Source organism: Coregonus lavaretus, assembly GCF_964263955.1.
Source record: "Coregonus lavaretus genome assembly, contig: HAP1_SCAFFOLD_3439, whole genome shotgun sequence".
Classification (NCBI taxonomy): Eukaryota; Metazoa; Chordata; class Actinopteri; order Salmoniformes; family Salmonidae; genus Coregonus; species Coregonus lavaretus.
Genome location: NW_028162222.1, coordinates 23,676 through 30,286, shown reverse-complemented (window position 1 = coordinate 30,286; position 6,611 = coordinate 23,676).

The following is a 6,611-nucleotide window of genomic DNA, read 5'->3' as shown; positions in this document are numbered from 1 at the left end:
TTTAGTAGGCCTGCAAAGTAGATTAAATAATAATTCTCATTTATTGAGATACAGTTTGCATCCTCCAAAATGATAGATCGTAGGTCTAATAAACTACTGTAAATAGGCGTTATTATATTCTATGTTTTAAAGATTAAACAAAATCCAAGAATCTACAATATTATATTATATTCTGATCTTGGCGATAGATGAGCTGCATTTCCCCCCTTGTAAAAACGCTTTAGGTGTCTAGAAAAAAATCGCTATATAAGTCCAATCAGTTAATGATCTATTCTATTCTGATCTTTGTTTAACAGATGAAAAAACACTGAATGGTATGCTGTCTGAATGATATAGTTTTTTTTTTCTAAAACAATGAGGTTTGGTCCAGTAAAAGACAATACATTCTTGAAGATTTGCTCCTTCTATCATGTTCACTACAGTTACCAATCATAGGTATATTATATCGATCAGTGGTGAGAAAAGTGAAAGTCACCCAGTAAAATACTACTTGAGTAAAAGTCTAAAAGTATTTGGTTTTAAATATGCTTAAGTATCAAAAGTAAATGACATTTCTAAAATACACTTAAGTATCAAAACTAAAAGTAAAAGTATAAATAATTTCAAATTCCTTACATAAAGCAAACCAGACTGCATAATTTTCTTGTTTTTTAGCCAGGGGCACACTCCAACACTCAGACATCATTTACAAACGAATCATGTGTGTTTAGTGAGTCCGCCAGATCAGAGGTAGTAGGGATGACCAGGGATGTTCTCTTGATAAGTGCGTGAATTGGACCATTTTCCTGTCCTGCTAAGCATTCAAAATGTAACAAAGACTTTTAGGGTGTCAGGGAACATGTATGGAATAAAAAGTATATTATTTTCTTTAGGAATGTAGTAAAGTGTAAGTTGTCAAAAATATAGTAATGTACAGATACCCCCCAAAACTACTTAAGTAGTACTTTAAAGTATACTGAACAAAAATATTAACGCAACATGTAAAGTCTTAGTTCCATGTTTCATGAGCTGAAATAAAAGATCCCAGAAGTGTTCCACACGCACAACAATCTTATTTCTCTCAAATTGTGTGCACAAATGTGTTTACATCCCTGTTAGGGAGCATTTCTCCTTTGCCAAGATAATCCATCCACCTGAAAGGTGTGGCATATCAAGAAGCTGATTAAACAGCATGATCATTACACAGGTGAACCTTGTGCTGGGAACAATAAAATGCCACTCTAAAATGCCTACCAACATCGTTTTTGAGAATTTGGCAGTACTTCCAACTGGCCTCACAACCGCAGACCACGTGTAACGACGCCAGCCAAGGACCTCCACATCCAGCATCTTCACCTGCGGGATCGTCTGAGACCAGCCACCCAGACAGCTGATGAAACTGAGGAGTATTTCTGTCTGTAATAAAACCCTTTTGTGGGAAAAAACTCAATCTGATTGGCTGGGCCTGGCTCCCCAGTGGGTGGGCCTATGCCCTCCCAGGCCCACCCACGCTCAGGGCCGTCCTTGCCATTCTGCCACCATAGGCCAAAACTAGAATAGTCCCAGTAAGCAAAATGACTTTGAAAAGACGTCTAAAATACCTATTTCCAGACGTTGAAGTTAGGTTAATTTTAGGTTCTGAATGAAAGGTGAAAAGGTATTTTCCATATGTTTAAAATACATATTTTCCAGGATGTTGAAAAAACACATTTTTCCAGAAATTGAAAGATGTGTATTTTCCGGACGTTGAAATCAGGTTAATTTTCGGTTCTGAATGGAAGTTGAAAAAAAGTAATTTATAGATGTCTATGATTGGTTCAGATTTGGTCCGGACCAAAAACCAATGTCTGTGGAAATCAGGCGTTGGTCTGTGCTTACTGAGGTGTAGCCTTCAGTGTTGCCTGAAATTTTATTTTATGAATGCCCACCATCTAAGTGGTAAGCCTAACGTTTGTAAAACACCAAAAAACGAAGTCTGGACAGGACCAAAAAAAGACGTCCAAAACACGTCGGCTAGTGCTTACTGGGGTGGAGCTACCATGTCGCCCTCAATAGAATGTTATGAATGCCCATCCATGTGGTAGGCCATTGGATTCCTGTGACTAATCAATTTGGCTATTTAAGCTCTGAATATCAGCTACCCAACTTTAATCAGGAGTTATCGCGAGCCTATTTGCAATGTCTTTACACAGCGGGAAATGCACAAGTATTTTATTTTTCGCTATGAAAAGCTTGTCAAAAATGTAGGGATACAAACATGAAACCACTGATCATGACAATGGGGTGAAACTCCAATCACAACTGATTGTCCATTCCATATTGTCCATGTTACTTTGACCTGTCCTGTTTTTAGGATATGTTGTTTGTTAACATGACAGCTCATTTTTTATTTGATTGAGTGCCATTTAGGTTAGGCTATTTGATCGGAGAAACCTCATGATGTAAAACGTATCTCATTACATTATCATACATTTTTATCTCCAGCCTTTAGGCTACAGAAAAGGCCACATACTCTTTCTACCATATCCTATATCTGCTACATGATTTATGTTAGATTATTTTTTAGAGGTGCTGTTGGTGGAGCGATGCATCTCTCCAACAGCACCCTGGAGAGGCGAGCTGGGAATAGACAAGCAAAATATGTTGTGCCGCTGCCTTTGACAAAGTGGGCATTGCTTATAAAAGGGCGGCATTAAGCGCTCACCTAAAAAGCCCATATGCCACTGGCTGAGAGAAATTGTAATTGTTTTTGGGCAGAATTATGTGAGGTTTTATGTGTTGTTGTTGGAGGTGCGTCTTGGTCAATTTAGCTGAGAAAATGCCGCCCTCTTCAATCTGCGGGCATAGGCGGCCGCATAATCCGCCTAATGAGCGGGCCGGGCCGGCCTGGCTGCGCCACTCTGCCCAGTCATGTGAAATCTATAGATTAGGGCCTAATTTATTTATTTTAATTGACTGATATCCTTATATGAACTGTAACTCAGTAAAATCGTTGAAATTGTTGCATGTTGCGTTTATATTTTTGTTCAGTATATTTTTACTTAAGTACTTTACACCACTGATATCGATCACATCTCTACCAGCCATGAAGAATGATACATTAAAATCGATCATTCTGTGATTGATGTTGAAGACAGTCTTCGAACGGTGAAACCATTTCTGGGCAATGAAGTTTTAGGAAATATTTGTTATTTAGTTTAATTAAGCTTCACTGGCGTTTTGCTCGTTACCAATCCCATATAATCGGTCTTTGGCAATCCAACGTTTTAAAGATTCCTGGAAATAATAATATCAAACTTAAGTTGAACGTGAAACAGTGATTTTGGACTGAACGTCAAATTAAAACGATCTCCGTCGACTAGAATCTAAGACCTAACCAATCAACTACGGAAACTGTTGTGATGTGATGACCAATGAAAATCGCGATATTTCAGTAGCCGGAAGTATGGAGATCAACACGTAAACAAGCGCTTAGTAGTGGGGATGTTGATGTTGAAGTGTCAATGAGCAAGGCAGAGGCAAAGATACTGATATATACAGTGATGGTGCAGAGATGGCAGGAGCAGTGGAATAGAGATAATAAGGGAAGGCATTTATTTCAAGTACAGAGGAAAGGGGAGGACGGCAGGAGGGGACAGAAGAGAGGAGGCTATTTTTACAAGATTAAGGGTGGGACACGGCCAGTTGAATAAGACATTAAACGTGATAGGAAAGCATCCATCAGGAAAGTGTGATTATTGTCAGGAAATAGAGACTGTGGAGCATGTATTGCTACAGTGTGGGCAGTATCAGAGGGAAAGAGAGAGGATGACATTTAGTATGAGGGAGAAGGGGATACAGGAAATTAGTTTAAAGGGTATATTGAGTAGAACATCATTAGATATAGTCTCAAGTATTGTGTTATATTTTTTAAGAGAAACGGGGCTGGCAGGTAGGATTTAGTTTATCCCTGCCTCTGGTCCACACTCCAGTACGGTAGGTGGCGGTAATGCACCATAACGTTGGATGCCAACCGCCGATAAACCCCACTGAAGAAGAAGAGATCAACACGTTTCTAATGTAATTGGTGGCCAGCTGACGTTCAATTTGATCTGATATCAAATTAATAATGTTCCAATTCTACATAACAGCAAAATCATAACGTTAACATGGATATGGTACAGTATTTATAAACTAAACAAATACAATCATGGAAAAGGTAGAGACAGCCGAGGAGAAGTTAGCCAAGCAACATCGCAAGGAGAAGAAGGACCTGCAGTTTGGCAATTAGATGTAGGTTTAAAATTTACAATTATATATTTGCTGTATTAATAGTTTTCATTCAACTTGTACTGGTAATCACGCTGTAACATCCTGAGTGGGATAGATATGCCTATCTGTTATTCTAGTTAGCTATTAATAACAAGTCTAACTTGTTGAAATCAAAACAGAAATTTAGTTTAGCCACATATACTTGTATCTGTGGTTAAGGTTAGCTAGCTAGCTAATTGTTATGACTGTATGACTACTGTAGACTAATGATATGACTACTGTAGGCTATTGTTATGACTGTATGACTACTGTAGGCTAATGATATGACTACTGTAGACTAATGATATGACTGTACAACTACTGTAGGCTATTGTTATGACTGTATGACCACTGTAGACTATTGTTATGACTGTATGACTACTGTAGACTAATGATATGACTGTATGACTACTGTAGACTAATGATATGACTGTGTGACTACTGTAGACTATTGTTATGACTGTGTGACTACTGTAGGCTATTGTTATGACTGTATGACTACTGTAGACTATTGTTATGACTGTATGACTACTGTAGACTAATGATATGACTGTGTGACTACTGTAGGCTATTGTTATGACTGTGTGACTACTGTAGACTATTGTTATGACTGTGTGACTACTGTAGGCTATTGTTATGACTGTGTGACTACTGTAGGCTATTGTTATGACTGTATGACTACTGTAGACTAATGATATGACTGTGTGACTACTGTAGGCTATTGTTATGACTGTGTGACTACTGTAGGCTATTGTTATGACTGTATGACTACTGTTGTTGACATCAGGCAGGATGGCTGGTGGTGGCTGCATCATGGCATGGTATGCATCATGGTATGGGTGTCTTGACATCGGCAAAGACTGGGGGTGAAGATAAATGTGATGGAGCTCAGCACGGGCAAAATCCTAGAGGAAAACCGGCTTCAGTTTGCGTTACACCAGACACTAGGAGATTAATTCACCTTTCAGCAGGACAATAACCTAAAAACACAAGGCCAAATCTACACTGGAGTTGGTTACTGTTCCTGAGTGGCCGAGTTACAGTTTTGACTTAAATCTGCTTGATAATCTATGTCAAGACTTGAACATTGCTGACTAGCCATTATCCCCAACACCTTGACTGCTCTTGAAGAATTTAATAAAGAATAATGGGCAAATATTGCACAGTTCAGGTGTGGAAAGCTCTTATGAGACTTTGTAACGCAGTAAAATTTGAAGAAATCCAAGCGGGGTGTAGTCTTCCCATGGTCACTGTATATCTATGGTGTAGTCTTCCCATGGTCACTGTATATCTATGGTGTAGTCTTCCCATGGTCACTGTATATCTATGGTGTAGTCTTCCCATGGTCTATGGTGTATGGATGAAACTCTGTCTTTAACAAGTTTACCAAGGTCTTAGTTTTGTCCTCAAACTACTTTTTTAATTCAACTTTTTCACCCTGGATGCTTTATCTGGACCTACTCCATCCGAAAAAAAGCTAAGTAACATTATGCCTTCTCATTGCAGTCGCTGTACTAATATACAGGAGAACTATCGCCTTATGGTGTGACCACTGCGCCTCCTGAGTGGCGCAGTGGTCTAAGGCACTGCATCGCAGTGCTAACTGTGCCACTAGAGATCCTGGTTCGAATCCAGGCTCTGTCGCAGCCGGCCGCGACCGGGAGACTCATGGGCGGCGCACAATTGGCCCAGCGTCGTCCAGGGTAGGGGAGGGAATGGCCGGCAGGGATGTAGCTCAGTTGATAGAGCATGGCGTTTGCAACGCCAGGGCTGTGGGTTCGATTCCCACAGGGGGCCAGTATAAAAAAATATATGTATTCACTAACTGTAAGTCGCTCTGGATAAGAGCGTCTGCTAAATGACGTAAATGTAAATGTAATAGCAGAGTTGCAAGCTCGGCTTCAGACGCAATCGTTAGGCAAGGGCAATGTAAGTGTAGGAAAGGATGAAACAGCGTCTGTGCCACCAGTAAGTACAGATAGTAGTATAAATCCCCTCGCACAGCCCCCACAGCTGGACAATTATCTCAAGGCTTCTGGAAAGAAATGCTGTCGGCATGCTCAACTGGTGTCACTCATTCAGCTGATAGAAACGTTTAACAGGTTTTCCCCATTAAGCAACGAGTCGGAGTCAGAGGCCGAGCCTTCTCAGGTCTCTCCTCCACCCGTTACAGGGTCTGAGTCTGAGGCCGAGCCTTCTCAGGTCTCTCCTCCACCCGTTACGGGGTCTGAGTCTGAGGCCGAGCCTTCTCAGGTCTCTCCTCCACCCGTTACGGGGTCTGAGCTGCCGAAGCCTCCCACCATTAGCTCTGACTAATTGAAAACCCTAGTCATTGGCGACTC